The sequence below is a fragment of the Symphalangus syndactylus genome, chromosome 4 (assembly GCF_028878055.3).
Source record: "Symphalangus syndactylus isolate Jambi chromosome 4, NHGRI_mSymSyn1-v2.1_pri, whole genome shotgun sequence".
Taxonomy (NCBI): Eukaryota; Metazoa; Chordata; class Mammalia; order Primates; family Hylobatidae; genus Symphalangus; species Symphalangus syndactylus.
In genome coordinates, this window is record NC_072426.2 from 72387309 (window position 1) to 72410479 (window position 23171).

At 38.9% G+C, this 23171-nt stretch overlaps 1 long non-coding RNA gene across 1 annotated transcript in view; it reads left to right on the top strand.

The window, feature by feature from the left end:
• LOC134736356 (uncharacterized) overlaps positions 1 to 3194 on the top strand; it is an 80606-nt gene extending 77412 nt beyond the window's left edge. The window contains exons 2-3 of the long non-coding RNA XR_010120317.1: positions 1631 to 1685; positions 2634 to 3194. This is a non-coding gene — a long non-coding RNA (uncharacterized lncRNA). The remainder of the gene's footprint in view (positions 1 to 1630; positions 1686 to 2633) is intronic.
• Positions 3195 to 23171: the final 19977 nt, after the last annotated feature.

Genomic DNA, 23171 nt, shown 5'->3' on the forward strand with positions numbered 1-23171 from the left:
TTATTTATCCTGCTTGCTACTAGTGTGCTTTTAATCAGAGTACTCCTGCTATCTTACAATTCTGGAAATTCTCTGCTTTTATTTTATCATATATTGCTCCTCCATCCCCCTTTGCTGTCACTCGTATTAGGCACATATTGTAGAACTTACATCACTCTATCAAAATCCCTACTCTTGCCCACAAGGTTGTACCAATAATGTTTTGCCATCATTCTAAAAGGAAAATTAAAATAAAATGTAATGAAATGTTTATATTTTCTTAACGAAAAATGCTAATTCAGAAATACAATGTGTCACATTTGTATTTCAAACCAAGGAAACACTATAAGATTACTGAAAAATCCTGTGTACTATATTACACTACAAGGCTAAAAATATAATTACACATTGAATTTGATAAACAAAAAATCAGAAAGATTCTTGAGACCTGAAATTTATAAGTGACAATAACATCACTTATCTCTAACTTCAAACTAGTTATATGACATTTTTAATTGTTGAAACCTGAAGTCACTAAAAATTTGTTGGTACATATTTATAGAAGCATGTATTAATTCTATTTGTGTTTGTCTATGGGTATATGTATATATATTTGTGTATACATATATATATATAAATCTTATATAAAATAACACACTCCAGTTAGGACACTCCAGCAGTCCTAACTTAAGTTTTCTTTATAACCATCATTATTTCATACCAATTTTTAAATAACAATGTTAAAAAACAATATATTGCCATCTGATATATTGTTTGTCTATTTTCTTCCTCTAAAATGTCAACTCCATGAGGGTAGGAACTTAATCTTTTTTGGTCATTACTGTATTGCCTGGAACACTTCCTAACATGTAGTACTAATTCCTTAAATATTTATTGAGTGAATGGTAACATTTTTATATGTTCCAGACGTGAATTTGAGTTAAAATTGAGCAAGAGAGAGACTTCCATGAAATATGTTAACTAGAAGGGTTACAGGTAAACTGTGGGTCCAGATGGATCGTAAAGCTGAGGAGTGTGGAGTGTGTGGCTGAGAGAGGTGGAACAAATTAGGCAATGCCACAAGTCAGAGGACTCAAAGAGTGTGTAGTTCTGGCCACGACCGAGGTCAATTGAGGAAAGCTAGGAGAGGAAAGCCGGCCAAATGTTTGGGGGTGTACAAACTTGTTCAAGATTAAGCCTGCAAGCTTAGATGCAAGTATATAAAGAATCTGATGGATGGCTGCTCCAATAGAAACACCCTACATGGGGTCTGCAGCCATACCACCCTGAACGCAGCGAGTCTCATCTGATCTGGGAGGCTTAGCAGGGTCAGGCCTCAGTAGTACCTGGAAGGAAAATGAAGCACACAGGATGTGTCCTTCAATAGGTCCCATTGACATTCAAACTCCTTAGTGTGGCACACAAGGCCCTTCACATTCTGGTCTCCCTGTCCAGCCTCCTCTATCATCACTCTATTATTGATCTAAAGTCGGCTCCATCCAATTTGGACTAATCACACGTCCCTGAACTGCACATTCACGTTTTTCACAGGCTTTGGCCTCTTCCTTTCCTCCTGCACAGAATATTACACCTGGTCTCTTTACCTTTGTTTTCCCCTTAAGTCCCCTGCCTATCCTCTCTTTTCTTTCAGGTCTTCGCTGAAACATGGGCACTCATGGGAAGTGCTTTCTGCTCCCCAGGCTCAGGTATGGTGCCTTTCTGATGTGTCTCCATAACACCACTCACTCTTATGTAACAATCGTCATGCAGTTCGGAAATTGCCATTCTTGAGGTCTGTCTTTCCAACCAGTCAATATGCTCCTCAAAGACAGGGATTGGGTTATGTTCCGGCACCTGACACAACAATTTTTTTTTTTTTTTTTTGAGACAGAGTTTCACTCTTGTTGCCTAGGCTGGAGTGCAATGGTGCGATCTCGGCTCACTGCAACCTCCGCCTCCCAGGTTCAAGCTATTCTCCTGCCTCAGCCTCCCAAGTAGCTGGGATTAAAGGAACCTGCCACCATACCCAGCTAATTTTTTTTTTTGTATTTTTAGTAGAAATGGGGTTTTGCCATGTTGGCCAAGCTAGTCTTGAACTCTTGGCCTCAGGTGATCCACCTTGGCCTCCCAAAGTGCTGGGATTACAGGCGTGAACCACCATGCCTGGCCTGGCACAACAATTGACACATAGAGGACACTTGGTCAATAGTATTGAATAAATGATGAGTGAAACAGTATGAATGAATGAACGTGGACAGTCCAATAAGGCTGTTGGATCATAGGCAGTGTAAACAGGCATGGTTATTTAGCTGGTTAAGTCTCAAGCCCACCAAAGAAGAGTATGTGTTTGTTGCAGGAGTCAAGGGAGCTTTAGGGAAGACTGGGTGGCCTTGGTATCCCAGCGGAGTTGCTTTGAGCAAGGTTAAATCAAAGGTAGGTTAAGGATAAGGCAGGGCAAAAACATCAGGTAGCCAGAGTTTGTCTCTGGAAATTCCAGCCTTTCTTTTCTGGTGATTTCCCCAACCCCTGCTGCAGCAGTCTCTTATTTACTTTTGACTCAAACACCAAATTCCCTCCTACTACTCTTTCTCCTTTCTACAACACCAGCTCTCTAGATATCTTTGTTCCTAATTTAATTTTTTTTTTTTTTGTAGAGACTGAGGTCTCCCTATGGTGTTGCCCAGGCTGGTCTTGAACTCCTAGCCTCAAGTGATCCTCCTGCTTCAGCCTGCCAAAGTGCTGGATTACAGGTGTAAGCCACCTCCGGACATCTTATCTGTGAAATTTTAGGCACTGATCAGTGCAGAAAGAGCCATGAACTGCAGGATGTTCTCAGAGACTCTGACATTATGGCCCACAAGAAGCTGCCCACTCAGCTTCTAGTCAGTTAGGCGTGGACTTCGTCAATCACAAAATGAAGACTCAGAGAGCCTCCCAGGAGGACACAAAGTCAGCCTCAGAGAGGCATGGAGGTGTTAAAGAGGGAAGTGCCTGCTAGAATTTCAGTGGGTTAGGTATGCTCTTTAACGATGCACAAATTCATAGGTATACATTTTCTGACAATTGGACTCTATTATTACTCTCGAACCAGCTGTTCTCCAGGCTGTTTCCTATAATGGAAGGGATACTTTGAGTTTATATCCTTTCAATCCTACATCCTCAGAAATCTACGCTGATACTAATAAAGGGACTCATTTCTCCTACAAGAACCCCTATGCGAGAAAAGTATGTTTGGCTATTGCCTAATGCACTCATAATAAATATACACCGCCATTAAACAGAGCAAAAGTCCTGGTAAGCCTGCTATTTGGAGTAATTGTAGATTGTGAGTGGACATTTTAAAGAGAAGCTTACAAGTTAGTTGTACTTTCTGGTAGTAATTACCTCCCACAAACATGACTCACTTCGGCAGTTTAAATGCAAGAGTTGGGTGTCCCAAAATCAACAGTTTTATAAATAAATCTCTGAATCATGAACTGAATGCATAAATGTTTAAATATTTCTCCTCCTTAATTTCAAAGATAGCTTTAGATTTAAGATATTGCGCATATTTTAAATACCTTAGGGAAAAAATAAAAACAAAAAAAAGCAAAAAAGGTGATAGATGTCTCTCTACACTGTAGAAAGGCTTTAACTTGGAAGTTGATATCCTCTTTGCAGGAATGAACCTCCAGCAACCAGAGTGTTAAGTGGATGTTTTCTTCAATCCAAGAGGGGAGGCTGCTATCAATGTGTTCTAATGTGGCCCATTTGTTTGTTTTTTAAGTAATACTCGCAGGGCAGACTTTTATGGTAATGTAGCAACATTAATGCTTTTAGGTGGGACTCTCCTGCAGTCTCATGGGTAATAGAACATATAACGGAAGAAATGTGGCTGTGTCAGCTTGGAATGCTGCAGAAAGAACAATTCATGCCAGAAGGAGACATTCGGTTTTTTGGAATGCTCACTCAAAGACATTGTGTATCTCAATGAACTTGAGCCTTCCAATCAGTGAAAGTTTTTTTTTTAAACCTGAAAAAAAGCACACTCCAAAATTATTAACAGAAACATCATCCACCCCACTAGACTCATTTTTTTGTGAAGTTCTAAAGTTTTATTTATGTCTGGTTAAAAAGGGAACTGTATTAGAAATCTGTTCTATTCTTGTATCCATGTTTTTCAGAATTTACAATTAATCACCCACATGGATCTAAGAGTAAAATCTGGAGTCAGAATTCTATATCTGTGTTTAAAATATAAAATCACATGTCGATCTACCTATGTTTTTCCCTCTGTCTAAAATAGCAATGTGACAGCCAACTTAGCACTGAATCCTATAGAATGTTCAGTGTCGAAAAAGAACTGCTTCTGCTGGTTTTTTTTTTTTTCAGTCCTTTTTTGAATTTGATGTCTATTTTGTTCCCAGTTATTTTCATATGCTCAGCTGCTGCTATTACATTCCCATCTCTTGGAAGGAGCCAGAGCCAGAGAAATACAGGGTTCCTCTGTGGCCAAGGGAAAAATGCTTGCCAAGAATGCTGAACTTCTGGTGAAGGTCACTAAATACTACAAAATGGACTAAGTACAGTAAATAATAATGTTGGTGCACACAAATGAATAGCCAATTGCACTGGCATTTTGTGGGGAAATCTGATATTGTATAATAACACTAGTACATCTAGACATGGAGAAGCTAGTAAAATACCTCCGAAGGGCATGCAGCAATTCTGTGGTTAGACAAGGACCAACCCAAAGCTCAGCGTGTCCCAGAATAATCATCCTGACAAATAACTGGTATCTTTGGTTGCACATATTAGACCCCTCAGTATCATAGGCCAGAAACTTTTCACCTGGATCTCATTAAAAGTTTTTTGTACAGGACGGAAAAACCAGGCTCATGGAGACCATTCTCTTGAGTGCAAAACGATCACCTGTAACTGACTTTCAGACTCCTAGCATGTCAAAAGATGGGGCAAGTTCCTTCCATATAGCTCACTGGAGGTACTTACAGTGCCCAGGATCTTATATATGGTCTAGGAAGAGTTTGAGTTTTTGGTGGCAGGCAGGGGAGTATAGTTTGAGGGAGATGCATCACATGTCTTTTTCGACACTGAACATTCTATAGGATTCAGTGCTAAGTTGGCTATCACGTGGTTCTCAAGCCACGTTTTGAACAAGAGTAATTTACTGCTAAGTACAAAACTGTAGGGTACCTTAATAAGCATCTGGGGAGGATATAAGTTGCCCTGATGATGATCAGAAGTGGCTTGGGAGAGGCAGGAAAATGCTAACTGATCCTCTAATCCCCAGGCTCCTATGCCAAGGAATGAGTGAAGTCTTTCCCCCAAAGGCAATAGCAAATCCCTTTGACTTTCAAAACATATCATACTGTCTGCATTTTCTCTTTAATTAAGTTAGGTTACCTCACAGGACTGGTGGTTACATCAGGAGATGGCATTTCTTCATTAAGTTAAGGGGTCCCACCCTCTCCCTTTTATAACAAAGCTTTTTGTTAATCTGATCCTAATGGAAGCAAATCCAAGAGAACATAAGGAACATACCTTTAGGAGTAAATGGGAGAACTTCCTTTTCAAATATTATTGCTATGTTCTAGAATGGGAAAACTGGAGAACAGAAAGAAGGGAACTTATTCCATATTTACGTTCCCTCGGCATCCCTTACATTGCTCTGCCAACTGTCCTGAGCTGGCTCTGCCTGGGATCTGACCAGGACCCCGTTTGACACCTGGGCATTACACACCATGGAACACTAGGCTCTGAGTCATGTTCAACCCTGAGGTGTGTGGAGTGAACTCCCTATGGGGTGAAACTTAAATATAATGAGATATAAGAGCCAGTGAGTGAAACTTAAACCAATGAGTTATGAGGGCCCCCTCTTCCTTGTGGATTGACTGGCTTGAGACGCTGTTCAAATTCTCAGAGGACAGCCCTGTAGAAAGAAACAATCAGGTGCACAGAGAAGCAGCCAGTGAGCTAGCACCTTCTTGTATAGGCTCTTCTTTCCCTGCTTCATTCTCTGGGACCCTCCTGGGTGTCTCCTGGGGTTGCACTTCCTAATAACATTAAGCCTTTTGTCTTGGCCTCTACCTTCTGGAGAAGCTAGGCTGAGACACAGTTTCAGAAGGGGAAAAAAATTGCATAGTAGTTCACCTGGAAGAAAAAGCCATCTCAAAATGTGTTTATTTTATTAAAAGAAGACTGGATAATGTTGTGTCAATGTAGGTTCACAGAGGTAACAGATGCATCATTCTGGTGGGAGATGTTGCGGGAGCTGTTGGCAGTAGGGGACGCTGGGTATATATAGGGACAGGGGATATGGGAAATCTCTGTGCCTACCACTCAAATTTTCTTTCAACCTAAAACTGCTCTGAAAAAATAAGGTACATTAAAACAAACAAATGAACAAACAAAAAAGAAAATTGGTAAAAGACTAGCCCAATCAAATATTAAAGTATATTATAAAACCACAGTGATTAAATCAGTCTGCTCCTCATGCAAGGAGAATCAGGCAGGAAATTCGATGTGCCTGCTGTGTGTTAGGCCCTCTATTATGCACTCTACATGAATAATCTCATTTCGTTCGCATAACAGCCCTGCTTGGTAAGTATCATTTATGCCATTATTTTATAAATAAAAACAAACCAAACAACCTGAGGCCTAGACACTTTCCCAAATTCAATCAACTATTATGTTGCAAAGACAGGATTTGAACTTTTTAATGAGAGACGTAGCCACAAGGCAATATATTCACCAACCATTTCCCTCTCACCCTGGGCACATAAGAAGACTACATTTCCAGGTGCACCTCTAGGTGTGGTCATGCGACTCACTCAGGCCATTCAAATATGGTAGAGGTGTGTGTGCTGCTTCTAGACCTGACCCCTAAATCTCATGAGACCCTCTGTTCCCCCACCCTCCTCACTGGCTGCAGAAGATCTAGCAGATGATTCCAAGATCCCAGACAACTCTAAGGTCCCAGAAGGCAGTGGATCTGCTAGATGGAAGAAGCTAGAACCCTAATTGCTGTGGAAGGACAGCAACCCAACCTACCACCCAGAGAGGCTGTCACAGATGTGAGAAATACATCTTTTATTCTGTTTATTTCTCAGTTAATCTACTGAGCTTTGGAGTTGTTTGTATAACAGTCATTGTAAATTATCTTAATTGAAACATATACTTGCCAAGTTTTAAAAAAAATAAAAAGGACTCTAAATAAAATAAAGCTATGTTAGACTTTTTTGGGGGGCTCAAGAATTCCAAATTTAATCAGTGATTTTTTAACCCCCTTGAAATTCTGTGAACCCCACTCAAGACAATAATAACAACAGCAGCCACAATGATAATAACTAACTCACTGTAAGTGTTTTCAATGAGTTTTGATAATTGTATAGTCACGTAACCACAATCAAGATGTCGAACATTTCCATCACTCCAAAAAGAGTTTCCTTGTGCTCCTCAAGACCTAGGTCTCAGGCAATCATGTTCCTGCTACGCTGGAGTTTCGCCTTGCCTTGAGTTTCATACATACGGAATCCCACAGGATTAGGGTTTTTTAAGTTTTTTAAAAACTTTAAAAAGCAATTCTTATTATATAGGTACCATTTTTACAAATTATTCCATTTTCTGTACTTTTTACATTACCAAGGGCTTTAATTTTAGGCATATTATGGTATGCCAACACCAAACCAAGTAGGGCCTCTTTTGTTCGATGCTATTTAAAAAATAAAAGTTCTATGGGATTCTAAGTTTTAAAATATTTCTCTCAGGGCTAACATTACACATATATGAATTTGTTCATTCATTTATTTGATATTCATCCCAATAAACAGCCACTGAAAGTGGCTGACTTTCAACTTCTTGTGACTGACTTCTGCTTAGCATAATGTTTTTGAGATTCTTCCATGTTGCTACATCTGTTAATAATTCAATCTCTTTATTTGCTGTGTTCTTCTTCTTTTTGGTAATGAAATCTCTAAATTCTAGCAGGGTACCTGGCTACCCAGTTAGAGATTACATTCCCAGGATAGCTGTGGTACAAAATTCATTCCAATGAGATGTGGGCAGAAATGATATACCCAATTTCCAGGTCACTTTGTTATTGGCAAGTTGCTGGCCCTAGGGATTGCTATAATGAGAAGAGACATGCATCTGTTAGGTTGGTGCAAAAGTAATTGCCATTTAAAAGTAAGGGCAAAAACCGCAATTACTTTTGCACCAAGCTATTATCTTATTTAAGCCATTGTATTTTGAATTTCTGCAAAGTAGTTAGCTCAATGAGTGTACTCCCCATGGAGCAGGGCTATATTTTATTCATCTTTGTAACCTCATCACGACTTAGCTCAGTGGTTTATAGTGAATAAGCTTTCAGTGGCTGTTTATTGGGATGAATACCAAATAAATTAATGAACAAATCCTATATATGTGTAATGTTAGCCCTGAGAGGAATATTTTAAAATTTAGAATACCATAGAACTTTTATTTTTTAAATAGCATCGAACAAAAGAGGTCCTACTTGGTTTGGTGTTGACATACCATAATATGCCTAAAATTAAAGTTGGTAATGTAAAAAGTGCAGAAAATGGAATGATTTGTAAAAATTGTACCTACATAATAAGTAATGCTTTTTTAAGTTTTTAAGCAGTATAGAATAATAAAATAATCAAGGATGAATTATAGATTAACTATTTAAACTAATTTGACATTCAAATTTATACTTTTATAGTTTCAAAAAGAAAACTTATCAACTTCCAAATTAGCTAAAACATACCTATAACAATTAACTGGAAATATGTGTTTCATAAAAAGTAAGCAATATGAAACAAAGAGTACAGCTTGATCCTCCATTGAAAGAAGCCCAATTTATCGCTGACAAACCTGGTCAAAACAATTTGTAAATCTATCCTGCATCCCTTGGAAAAATTAGCTGTGTGAAAAAATATAATTACTTTAAAAATGTTATTTAACTCATCATCTGGTTGCTGCAATTAACTTAAAGACCTAGGTCAATCTTTTTACAGCAGAAAAATCAACAGAATTTCATGCCGCCTCACAAATATGATTTCTAACAAGTTGTGTGGCTGCTCATGGCTAGCCGACTTCTACTTTGATGTCATTCTTTCTGCTGTCAAAGCCTCAGTGAAAAGTCTTCTGTTTCGCAAGTCCAGAGAAATATAGAGTCTAGATGTCAGTAGATAAACTTTGCGTTTCAGGGCTTACACTGTGATACAGCATCATTGTCTTTGCTTGTTTGTTTGTTTAACAGAGGCAGGGACTTGCTTTGTCACACAGGCTAGAGTGCAGTGGTGCATTCACAGGTTACTGCAGCTTCAATCTCCTGGGCTCAAGCAATCCTCCTGCCTCAGCCTCCCAAGTAGCTGGGACTGCAGGCCCATGCAACCACACTGGAATAATTTTTTAAATTTTATTTTGTAGAGACAGGGGTCTCGTTATGTTGTGCAGCCTGGTTTTGAACTCCTGGCCTCAAGTGATCCTCCTTCCTTGGCCTCCCAAAGTGCTGAAACTACAGGTGTGAGCCACCATGCCTGCCTGGCCCATTGTCTTGTGTATACCAATGGAGTTAAACAATTGCCAGCCCATCTATAGGGAACTTCTACAAAGAGTTCTCAGCAGGTCCCACTCCACTCAGCAATAAGGGTACAGTTATTTCCTAAAGTCAAATTTGATCAACTATAATTGTGTATTCTTACCACTAATTTACTTACATTCTAACTCTAAAAAATAATTTTTTATCTCAGCAAATCAGTTTCCTTCCCCAGTGGGTATTATTTTCAATATAATAACTAATTAGCATCCTTTTAGTTTAATAAAGTATGAATAGGATACCTGCATTGCACTTACATTGATATTTCAAACTACTTACCACTTAGGATAATGAAAAATCACTCCAGCCATTTACATAGCTGGCATGCAAATTTAAAGTAGCTATCCATCACAAAAATATTATATGAAATTATGAAAATGGCATTTCATTGTACTTAAAGTAATTGGTCTAGTGTAAATTTTAGGTACAGTGAGTTAAATACATTCCCCAAACAATTTCTCTTAAAAAGCCTTTACATACCGTTATTTGCAGAAGAATTTCAACAAATAACAATTATTTGCCCTACAATAAAAACTAGAATGGCCATTTGACATTTAGAATTGAAAATGGAAAGTTTTTTTTATCCCCCCCTTGCCTACCTTTGGGATTGCATTTTTCTTAGTATTTTATTTTCCTGTGAGGGACTCAGCCAGTTTTCCTGACTGGGTCACAGGGACTTGGCAACAATTGTGTAATTTAATAAATCACAGTAGGAAAGGATTTGCCAGAGAATCTGTCTTGATTTGCTTTTGATTCTACTGCCCCTTGGATGGGGAAGAGGAAGAGGAAGAGGAGTAAAAGTTGGAAAGAATGGGAATGAAGAAGATATGCCGGGAAGGGAGGTGTGACATCAAGGTGAAAACATCCATCTTCCCTGTCCTCCAAGCCAGGGCTGCTCTGGAGCGGCCTGAGAGGGACAGATCATCTCAGGGGTAGGACACACCACCTGGAACTGACAAAAGGGATTCAGAGCAATGATGGGTGGCTCTTGGCTCTCAGACTCTTGCCCGTATATCTTTGTAGAACCAGATGATTTCTTGGATTGGCCAGATTAATTCCAGGCCTAAGGAGCAAAAAAATCCTAAAACAGAGACAGAGGCTGTGAGAAGCGAAAGGCACTGTGGATGTTGCTGCCCTGGCGTTTGGAAGCCCGAACATTCACATGACTTGCTTCGATCTCATAGAGAGCCAGCAGCTGAGCTGTGGGTCCAAGTGTCAGGACACCTCGCCCATATCTCTGTGTGCGACAGGATGTGCATGATGTGGTCCCAATCCTCAGGCCCAGTGCTACTTCTCTATTCATGCCGAGAGCAGCTGGCTGGGGAGGTGAGAGGGACACATAAGCATGGCATTTTTTGCTCCCTGGCTCTGGCCTTCTTAGGAAGGTTGTTGTGGACTTTGTTTTGTTTTGCTTTTATTGAGACGGACTCTCACTCTGTTGCCCAGGCTGAAATGCAATGGCGCAATCTCAGCTCACTGCAACCTCCACCTCCCGGGTTCAAGCAATTCTCCTGCCTCAGCCTCCCAAGTAGCTGGGATTACAGGCGGACGCCACCACGCCTGGCTAATTTTTGTATTTTTGATAGAGATGGGGTTTCACCTTGTTGGCCAGGCTGGTCTCAAACTCCTGACCTCAAGTGATCCACCCACCTCGGCCTCCCAAAGTGCTGGGTTTACAGGGTTTACAAGAGTGAGCCACTGTGCCCGGCCATTCTGGACCTTTGAGCATTCATCTCCTCTTCCCCAAGTCTCCTACCTCCTTCCCTCTTTATAGTCCCTCCCCTAGGCCAGAAAGCAGGTGAGACAGAGAAATCTTCAGGCCCATGAAAAGATGATGTGTAGAGATTACAGCCACCAAATGGCTTCAGAATTATTCACTGAGGTGTGTTATAATCAATGTTATAATGAAATAAATCAATCAAGCCAGGGGGATTTTGTTCAAAATGTTCTTGCAGTTGGGAGGGTAAAATCTCACAGCACCACTACAGCAGGTCCTCATAAATGGGGCGCTCCAGGGGCCCTTTATTTATTTATTTCTTGTTTTCACAGCTTCCACTGTAGTAGTGCTGCCTTGCTGAGACCTGCCCACATTTACCAGCTTGGAAATTCTTTGAAACGGGTATCTTTTCTTATGAATAAACGTACATAGTAACCAGTCATATTAAAAATGAGATTATTGGCCGGGTACAGTGGCTCCCACCTCTAATCTCAGTGTTTTGGGAGGCCGAGGTGAGAGTATCACTGGAGACTGGGAGTTCAAGATCAGGCTGGGCAACAAAGCATGACCTCCTGTCTCTACAAAAAGTTAGAAAAAAATTAGCCAGGCATGGTGGCACACACCTATAATACCAGTTACTTGGGAGGCTGAGGCAAGGAGAATTGTTTGAGCCCAGGAGTTTGAAGCTGCAGTGAGCTATGATTACACCACTGCACTCCAGCTTGGGCTACAGAATGAGACCCCATCTCAATATCTATCTATCTAATCTATATTTATACTTCCATATATATATGGAAGTGTATATATATATATATATATATGGAAGTATATTTAAATATATGTGGAAGTATATATATTTATATATTATATATGGAAGTAATACATATATGGAAATATAAATATAGATATATATGGAAGTATAAATATAGATATATATAACACACACATGCATGCACACACACACACACACACACACATATATATGGAACCTAGTTCCTTATGACTGCTTGTGTATCCTTATCCTAGTTTGCAATGAGAAAGGGATGATGTAGAATAAGGAAACAAATTGACCAGCATGTAAAATTTCATTGTATATTTTCGTTTCGTCTATTTCCATAGCCTCAAAAATCTTACAATGTTTATTCTGGGTGGTTTCCTTTCTATGACATATGCTTGGGGCCACAAGAATAACACAGCCCACCACCTCCTCCAGTGCTTGTTCTTATTTTCAATTTATCAAAAATTGTAGTTGATGTTGGATGATGAGAAAGGCAATGGTCTTTTTCTACTCAAGCCAATTTCTGTCATTATTCCTAGTTCAACGTTTGTCTAGTGCAATAGACCTGTCGAAAAGGGTGTCCATGTTTGTCAAAAAGGAACACTTTCCAGCTCCAAAATTAGAGGTGAAACCTGTTGTACCCAGCTCTGCCGAACATTCCACACTCCTCAGTGGAGGAAGGAGTTGGCTCCATCCAGGCGAGGTCTGAGGATCTGGAAGGTGTTCAGCCCCCACAGCTCTTGGCACGGTGTGGGGATATTTCAAGAGTGCTGCAAAGGACTGAACTTTGTGTGACTGACTGGGAAAATGTTCTGCCTGCACAATCACACATGAAACCTGTTCTTTTGGGAAAGTGTCATAAATAATACAGACAGCAAATCTGTTAACCTCTTCTGGACAGGACAACGTGTCTTGCTTATTTTAACACACGCTGCATGTATCAGTTAGCAAAGCTCTTATTTCACCACTAACTGAACATCACCGCAGCCTTAATTTGAACCAACCCTAGACTTTCCATGATGTCATGGAATATCACATGTGGAAAATGCATTGTTCCAGTTGCCGCCTTCACACAGGAGGATTTAACTTACTCAGGGCAGAGTATTTTTTATGCATGACTTGAGTATCTTCAAGGAAGTCCATGATCTCCAGTGTTTGTGATCCAACGTTGACCTTGCACACTATTGTGATTTATATTGTGCTAGAGTGAGTTGTGTACATGGGTAGAAAAAAGAGACATGGAAAGAAAGACAGCAATGCCTTTTGTATTAGTCTGTTTTCACGCTGCTGATAAAGACATACCAGAGACAGGGTAATTTATAAAGAAAAAGAGGCTTAGTGGACTCACAGTTTCACCTAGCTGGAGAGGCCTCACTATCATGGTAGAAGGCAAAAGGCACATCTTACATGGTGGCAGGCAAGAGACAATGAAAGCCAAGTGAAAGGGAAACCTCTTATAAAACCATCAAATCTCGTTAGACTTATTTACTACCATGAGAACAGTATCGGGGAAACCTGTGACTTTATTAACTCCCACTGGGTCCCTCCCACAACACATGGGAATTATGGGAGCTACTACTCAAGATGAGACTTGGGTGGGGACACAACCAAACCATATCATCTTCTCTGGCAGTGTGGCAGAACAGAAAGACCATGGACTGAAAGCCAGGCAAAGCAGGTTCCAGCCCTGGCCCTTACTTGCTGGCTGTGTCACCTTGTCCAAGTAATGTAACCTCTTTGACCTCAGTTTCCTCATCTGTAAAGTGAGGATAATACTAGCCTGTTTAATTGGATCATGAATAGTGATACAACTAGCTATTATTTATTGAGCACTTACTATATAGAGTTTTGGCCCCAGCACTTTATGTGTTATAACTCACTTAATATTCTCAACCACACTAAGAGATAGGTTCTATCGTGATCCTGAAGAACCTGCGGCACAGTAATAGCCATAAAGGGAGCCATTATGATCAATTATCATGATGGTGCTAATATTGTTGTGACAGCATTGACAGCTAACAATGAAAGGAAGTAAAACTAACAGGAATTTCTTCACTTAAAAATATTATAAAAGCAAGATTTATATGAAAAAATACTGAGTAGGAGAAAGACACGTCATTCTTTAGATTTACACTTGAATTTTTACCCCATGTGTCTTTCTCCAGATTGAAAGGGACTAGCACACCAAACAAGAAAAGACCCATCCCAAGTCACAGCATCAAGGAAATTTAGGTACACCAAAAAGCAGACAAGATCCCAGAATCTGCCCAAAAGGGATAAACAAGCCAAGAAAAGCTGCTTACATACAAAGAGATGTCAAATAGCATTAAACTCCCCAAAAGGAAATTAAAAGAAAATGGAGAAATGTCTTTGAATTTTTGAGGCAAAATTATTTCCAACTTACAATATTAAAACTGGATAAATTATCAGTTAATCTTGATTGTTATAGGATATTCAAAGGCTCAAAATTTTACCTCCTATACTCTCTCTTAGAAAAATATTGGAGAATGTGCTCCAGAAAAAAAGAGGAAGTAAATGAAGAAACAGGAATACTTGAGATACAGGAAATAGAATATGTAGCAAACTAAGAAAATTCCCAGGAGATAGTGAAGGAATGTTCCAGAATGACAGCTGTGCAGCCGCCCTAGATAGCACATTCATATTTGACCAAGTGGGGCAAAAGCTGTAGGAAAGAAATCTCCAGAGAGGGGGAAAATGGAACTGATTGATCTGCTGTCTTTAGGTGTGGGGAAAGTTATTTTTAGTTGTTTGACAGTTGTTTAATGTTACAGCATTAGAAAAAAATATATACTGATAGATACAAAGAAACTAAGCAAATAAAAATATAAAGAAAGCAATTATTAATTCTAGGAAGAATAAAAATTATACAAAAAGTAAACAATCGAAGTATACTAACTGAAGGAGAATAAAAAATATTTACCTAGCCTTACTAACATAAAGAATGACTGCTGTTTTTGCCAAAAACTAAAATCTAACTCTATTGGGCAGATGGGATGTGGAAGGTAGGGCATAAGACAATGGCAGCCTCACCTACCATAATATGAAGCTTACATTGTCTAAAATTCATAAATCAAGACACTATACTGTAAGTATTACCTAAAATGTGGAGAAACAGCTGAAATAACTGAACATGGCTGCTGCTGGGTAGTCTGTTTGGGAAGTAAAGAGGGATGGGAGGACGACTGCTGGTTTTCAACAATAAGGCTTTTAGATTTTTTAATTTTAAAATATGTACAGGCCAGACGCAGTAGCTCATGCCTGTAATCCCAGCACTTTGGGAAGCCAAGGTTGGAGGATCACTTGAGATCAGGAGTTCAAGACTAGCTTGGCCAATATGGTGAAACCCCACTTCTACTAAAAATACAAAAATTAGCCTGGCATGGTGGCATGCACTTATAATCCCAGCTACTGGGGAGGCTGAGGACTACAGAGTGAGAATTGCTTGAACCTGGAGGCAGAGGTTGCAGTGAGCTGAGATCGCGCCACTGTACTCTATCCTGGGTGACAGAGTGAGACTCCGTCTCATAAATAAATAAATAAAGCAATGGGAAGGGAAATATTTAAGGCAGCAAATAACAAATCATTTTTTAAAAAATTACTGGTTACTGATTTGAAATGAGTTCCTAAAAAGACTTATTCTTTCTCTTTGAGCCTTAGAAAGGAAACCCATGAAAACATGCGCCTAAAAGAGAGGAAAGAACTAATATGTTTTGAGGAGGAAACAGAACATTTCCAAACAGGCTGAAAGCTCTTCCTGGTGTGCATAACAGGGACTCACAGGCTGGGGGTCTGTTGTCTTCTTTGGGACAGGGGAGGATTTAGGGCAAATGAAGAACATGGAGAAAGAAAAATGTAGGGTTCCTTCTTTCCTAATTGGAGACAAGTTTGTCTCTGAATTAATACTCCTTTCCTTCTTCTATACTTTAATAACTATTTGTGCTACATATGTTTCCAAGCGTTCTGAGTCTCTGGGTAAAATGATATTTAAAGCCTCATTTCCATTTGTCCAATGCATTGTGAAATTTGAAGGCTCGTGCACCACTGTGGAAACTATGGGTCACAGGTAGATTGTTCTGAAGCAATGGTTGCCATTTTGATATCACCATTATTTATGGTACCAGAAGTTTGAAGTCTCTTCAACCATGAGAAAAGAAGAACAATACACTAGCTTTTCTGTAAGACAAATATAGACACTGACTCTTTATTCCACAATTTATACAGCCATTTATTTTTTAATCATTTCTAATTATATTAACAAGAATTCTAGGAATAAAGGAGCCCTGCTCTACAGTATTATATTCTCTTAAGTTCTAAGTCTGGGTTTCAGCTTCTGTCCTCTGAAGTGGAAGAGCAAGGCATGAGTCTTTCCTAAAGTTCTCCTCACCCAGCTTGTCTTACCATTGCTTTTTACCAGTCAGCTGGCTCTGTTGGCTCATCTCTTCCAATGTCCTGCTGGGGCTAACCACTGCAAAGGGTACCACATAAATTAACTATTTTTTGTAAGAGACAGGGTCTTGCTCCATGACCCAAGCTGGAATGCGGTGGTGCGATCACAGCTTGCTGCAGCTTCAACCTCCTGGACTCAAGGGATCCTCTTGTCTTAGCCTCCTGGGTAGCGGGGACTACAGGCATTCACCACTATGCCCAGTTAAAAAAAATTTTTTTTAGATATATGGTCTTGCTATGTTGTCCAGGCTGCTCTTGAACTTCCAGCCTCAAGTAATCCTCCCCTGTTGGCCTCCCAATGTGCTGGGATTACAGGGATGAGCCACCCCACCTGACCACTAATTTTAGTTTAATGTGATTGAAAATAAACGTGAACACAGAAAGTGTATAAAATGTATTTCCTTTATATACACACCCATACATGCACATACCCTGTGGTATACACTTCTGCATTAGAAAACCTCTGGTTCCAAGTAAAGAAGCTTGGATTAAATTTTGTAAATTCAGTTTAGCATGTAATCTACATTGTTGAGTCATGAATAAGACCCAGGCCATGTTTAACAGAGAACTGGTTTTTACAAAAACAGGCGGTGGTCCTCACTTGTCATAGAGGATGCTCAGGCAATTTGGTCCATTTTATCATTTATACATAGGAAGAATTCACTAATAAAATGATAGAAAAAGCATATTCATTCAACAAATATTTGTGAGCACCATCTTCAAGGTGCTGAGGATTCAGTAAGAAGCCAAAATGTACAGAAAGCCCTACCCTCCTGAAACCTACCTTGGAGTGGAAGATGACATGAGAAGGAGAGTTGATGGCAAAGCAGATTTCCTTTTATAGAAATGTCCTGGCGAGCCAATTTGTAAGATGCTTCTCATAAAATGTCAAAAATGTATGCAGATATTTGCTAAGTAAAATATTTCTTGATTTAGAAAACTTCTGGTTAGAGATTGGTTAACTTTTATGGTTAAAATTTTATTGAAGTATAATAAAATGCTGTTATTCAGCAACTCAACTATACTATAGATTTGATTCTAGTGCAAACACATGCAGTGTTTACATTTAACTTCTTATACCATGCAGAACCTACAAATAAAGTGCTGTACCCCAATTCTTATATTGTAACATGGTTCTACTTAGATGTAGCAAGATCTCTGTTTCTGTAACATGGGTTTTATATAATTTCAGTGGTAATGTCTGAGATTAATCAACTACTATCAGCCTAAGGAGGTGTTATACTTAGTACATGAAAATCCTCTACTTTCCCCACACAGCAGCAGTGATAATAGCAAGATATAGAACAATAAACCTGGAGGAGTCAGAATAATCATTTCGATCTTTTAAATGGGGCAAAGATGTGGGAAAAGATGGGTGAAAAACTACCCAATTAATTCAGTTGACATGTTATACACAGCATTACTACTGTGCCTCTTCTTGTAAGGCAAATGGCAACCAGGATAAGAAGGTGGAAGCAGGGGCTGCCAGGGAGTCACAGTCAATATGGGAGAGCCCCCAGCATGACAAGTTTCGGAAACTATGTTCCTCCTGAATTGCTCATCAACTAAGGATTAAGACAGCTAGTGGAATATGGTTAGGCTATTTTTTTTATTGTGTTTGTTTTAACCAAGGCAGAGAATAGAGGAAGTTACTTATAGTATGGTACTAAAATAAAAGACCCATGGGTGAGGCAGTGGCTTTTAAATTTTGGTGTGCATCAGAATCACCCAGAGGGCTTGTTAAAACACAGATGATTGGGCCCCCAGAGTTTCTGATGCAGTAGATCAGGTGTGGGGCCTGAGAATTTGTTTTTCTAACAATTTCCAGGTGATGCTGGTACTGACAGTTGAGGGATCATATTTTGACAACCATCTGGGTGAGTAGATATACAAAAAAAGATGGAAAAAAAAGGGAGGAGGAGGTGATAGGCAGAATTCTATGATGATCCCTGTTATCTGTGTGTCCTTCCCCTTGAGCACGGGGAAGCATCCCTGTAAACATGATGGCATATCACTACCACAATTAGGTTAATAATAAGTTGACTTTGCATAATCGAAAGAGAGATTATCCTGGTTGGGTCTTACCTAATTATGTGAGCCTTTAAACAAAGGTACAAGTCAGAGGCCAATCCAGCTGGCTTGGAAGAAAATAAATATCCATGTTGTGAACTGCCTTGGGGAGCCACATGTCACCTATATTTAACTGACCAAGTATTTATTAACTGACTAGTGTTTGCAAGATGCTGTTGGGCCCAGCTGTGGAGTTAAAAAAAAAGTTCACAGTTCTTTTCCTCAAAAAGCTGCCTATCTACTAAGAAGGATAACATAAGAACACAAACAATTTTTCTTCAAGGCAAATTACACTAAAAGTCCTAGGAGAGACATACGCAAAGTGTTGTAACATTTTAAGGAAGAACAGGTCACATCTGGCTGGGAATGGAAATATTTAATAAAGAGGCATGGGAGAAAGTATTAAAAAATAAGATTACCATAGGCAGAGAGATAGCGAAGAGAAGAACAGAGGGGTTGGATAAAATGGGATCATATATTCCAGAGAGAGAGATCAAATAGACTAAGGCTTGCAGGTATGAAAAATACAGAGCATATTTGTGGAATTGCAAGTAGTCCAGTATGGCTACAGTACCAAAACCAGTGGTGGAGCAGGAGGAGGATAGGACCAGAAAAGTCACTAATAAGGGTTTCTAAATGTTAAGGGAGGATCAGTGATCAGGAGACGCAAGCAGGAGTGGGTGATGGGGCCTGTCCATAGAAGTCAGTGGGACTAGAATTCACTGACTGGACATTAAGTTGATGATTTACCAAACTCAAATCCTTCTTTTCTGCTAACAGGTCCAGGATTGCTCCTAGAGCCTTATAGTGCCTTGACTTTATTTATTTATTTATTTTTATTTTTTGAAACAGAGTCTCTCTCTGTGGCCCAGGTTGGAGTGCAGCAGCACAGTCTCGGCTCACTGTAAATTTGCCTCCTGGGTTCAGATGATTCTCCTGCCTCAGCTTCCCAAGTAGGTGGAATTACAGTCATGTGTCACCACACCCAGCTAATTTTTGTGTTTTTAGTAGAGACGATGTTTTACCATGTTAGCCAGGCTGGTCTCGAACTCCCGACCTCAGGTGATTCACGTGCCTTGGACTCACAAAGTGCTGGGATTACAGGCGTGAGCCACAGCTCCCGGCCACTACCTTCACTTTATACATGTGTGTTTGGGAATATTAAGAATAGCAGTGATGGACCGGGTGCAGTGGCTCACACCTGTAATCCCAGCACTTTGGGAGGCTGAGGCCGGTGGATCACCTGAGGTCGGGAGTTTGAGACCAGCATGACCAACATGGAGAAACCCTGTCTCGACTAAAAACACAAAATTAGTTAGGTGTGGTGGTGCATGTCTATAATCCCAGTTACTTGGGAGGTTGTGGCAGGAGAATCGTTTGAACCCGGGAGGTGGAGGTTGCAGTGAGTCGAGATGGAGCCATTGCACTCCAGCCTGGGCCACAATAGCAAAACTCCATCTCAAAAAAAAAAAAAAAAAAAAATAGCAGTGATATGAGGCACAGGACTCTATTGCACTTAGAAAGATAACCTTCATGGCAAATTGGAAATCTCCTCTGTATTTCTCTTGCTGTTTACGTGTAATAAAAACAGCTTATCATAACTTTATCACTTACACATAAATTTAATGTGGTATCTATATCCCAGTAGCTTATCTTCACTGCCAATTTGGTGTTCACTGAGAGCGGATTTTTATTTCCTTGGCTTTCCTTTTCTAAGGACAGCAAATTCTCATTGCTTTTCCTATGCTGGTCATTAGAAATATGGCTATCTCTATGAGTCAGCAGAATTCCTTATCTTTCTGGAACTGGTCCGATGTTTCCCTGTCCCTAATCCTAGGAAGTATCACATGGAGGAAAAGAGATAACGTGTTTTCTGTATGTTGAGTAGCACCTCCTTCCTGTAACATAGACTTTCTTACCTTGTTTATAATTTCACAGACTTTTCTCAAAAGGCCTTGTTACAATTGCAAACATTAACAATATTATAATCTCTCTTTAAGCATCACTTCTAGAATTCTTCTAAATTACATATAACGTATCTGACAGAAAGTGCTTAGTATTTAGTAGTGTTACTGACCTTACTCAGCAATACATGGAAAACTGGGTTTCGTAAAACATGGCTTAATTGCAAAGTGTAATGTGAAAAATCAACTTCCATTTTAGGATATAATGGAGGAGCTTAGCATACACCAATGCACCCACGGAGAAAACACAGAAAAAGCTAATGAGATACACAAAATATCTGTTCCAGTGCATCAATGGTTTGCTTCCTGAAGCAACCAGGAATAAGGGCGCCCAAGATTGTGAAGATTCTGGAGAAGAGCCAACAGTGGAGAGACTAGCTTGGAATCTGCAGCTGCTTTTACCACGGGTAAATTTGCCAATTTTGGATTCTAAAATCTGAGAATTGCCTGGACAGAGGGCTACTGGGAAAGAAGGACACTGGGAGAGTTTTTGGTAGTCTTGCAGTACTGGGGCTAGAAAACTAGAGATATGAAGGGCTAGTGTTTGATTGAAAGGAATGAGTGAAGCACTAGAGTTGGCACAAGAAAGTTTCCCCCACGATATGTGCTGAATTCTGAAGCTGCATGAGATGGAAGAATAAGAAACTAAGAACAAACCCCCAGAAAAAGTCTGCATTTCTGATTCAGGACAATAATAATAATAAAGCTAAGAACTAGCCAAGAGAAGCTCCAGTGTACAGTATAGATTTCCATGTGGAAGCCTTAGAGAGCCACACTCTAGAGAGAGGTAAATAGAGTCTTTACCTGTGTGAATAAAGCTTAGTCCCTGGTTGTATTTGTTATCAGTCTTCATTCTATCTACTCAGAAAGGAAAGATGAAACTTCTCTGGAGAAGATTATGTGATCTGGAACCTCTATGATTTTTTAATGTACAGTGTCCAGAATTCACTTTTTAAAATTACTTAACATGCCAAGAAAAAGATCATAAAATCAAGAATCAGTAGATAAAAAAGATCCCTATATGATTTGGTGATGGGATTTAGCATACAAGGACTTTGAAATAATTATGATTAATATGTTCAATGAAATAGAAGAAAAGGACAAAAATATACTAAGATACTAAAAAGGGCAAGAATTGAAATTAGAAACTCAGCATACGGATTTAACAACAGATTATATATGTGAGATTAAAAGCATAAGGAAACTCAAAGTGAGGCCAATTCAACACTGAAGAACAGAGCTAAAAAAAAAAAGTGTAAGACAAAGAAAAGAGTATGAAATAATACATGTGAAACATAGTGAAAATGTCCAAGAAACATGTAACTAAAGTCTCAGAAGGAACTGGAAGAGAGAATGTAACTGAAGCAATATTTGAAGAGATAAAAGTGACTATTCCAGAAGATGAAAGACATCAAACACAAATCATTAAGCTCTGAAAGCCTTAAAAGGAAAAATACAAAAAAGGATAAATATTCCTGGCACACTAGAATAAAACTGCTTTAAAAAACACATAGACAAAAAGAAAATTTTAAAAGCAGCCAGAGAGAAACTTTACTTTCAAAACATCAGAGCTGATTAGTTGATGACTTTTCAACAGTAATAATGGAAAACAAAAATCCATAGTATGACAGAGCTAAGAGTGCTTAAAGATCGTAACTGCTGATCAAAAACTGTAATCCCCAAAGTCCTTCAAAAATGTAGTGATGTAAAGACGTTCCAGGAATACAAAAACTGACACTTAGATAATTTGTTGCCAATAGACAAGCAGTTCAAGAAATACATGAGTTCTTCAGAGAGAAAGAAAATGATCATAGACAAAAATATCAGTAAGTTATAAAAAGCAATAGAAAAATTAAAAATTTTTGATAAATATATTAATAATTGAATATTGTCTGAATAAGATGATATTCTGGGTCTTTACAGAATAAGATGATGCTGGGTCTTTACAGAGTTTAAACTACATAAAGAATTAAAAGGCAAGTAAGAATAAGTTTAAAAGTGGTCAGGGATAAACTGAATCTAAAAGTTATTAGGTCTTAGCATTATCTGGGAAGTGTTAAAAGTAACTATATTAGCTTATAATAAGTCAAAAATGTGAATTGTAATCTCTAGGGTAGTTACTAAAGAAGAGTTAAAGAATAAATAACAAGATAACAGTTGAAACAAAATAATCAAATGATTAATACAAAAGTGGACAAGACGGGAGAAGAAAAAAACAAAACAAGTGGGTTAAATAGGAAAAAAAAGAAAGAGGGAACATTTAAACCCAACAATGTCAATAATTACAATAAATGTAAGTGAATAAAATATTCCAAGTAAAAGACTAAGATTTTCAGACTAGAGGAAAACAAAGAAAAACAAACAAAAAAATCTAACTATATTCCTTTTACAAGAGACATATTTAAATATAAGGACACAGGTTAAATGTGTAAGTATGAAAAAATAGTTGTTTTAGTTATACTAAGACAAGAGGCATTATAAGAGATAATGAAGAACTTTTCATAATGATCAAGGATTCAATCCACCAGGAAATATAAAAATTTTAAATTTGTATGCACTCAAAGATTCAATATGTATACCTCAGAAATTAATAGT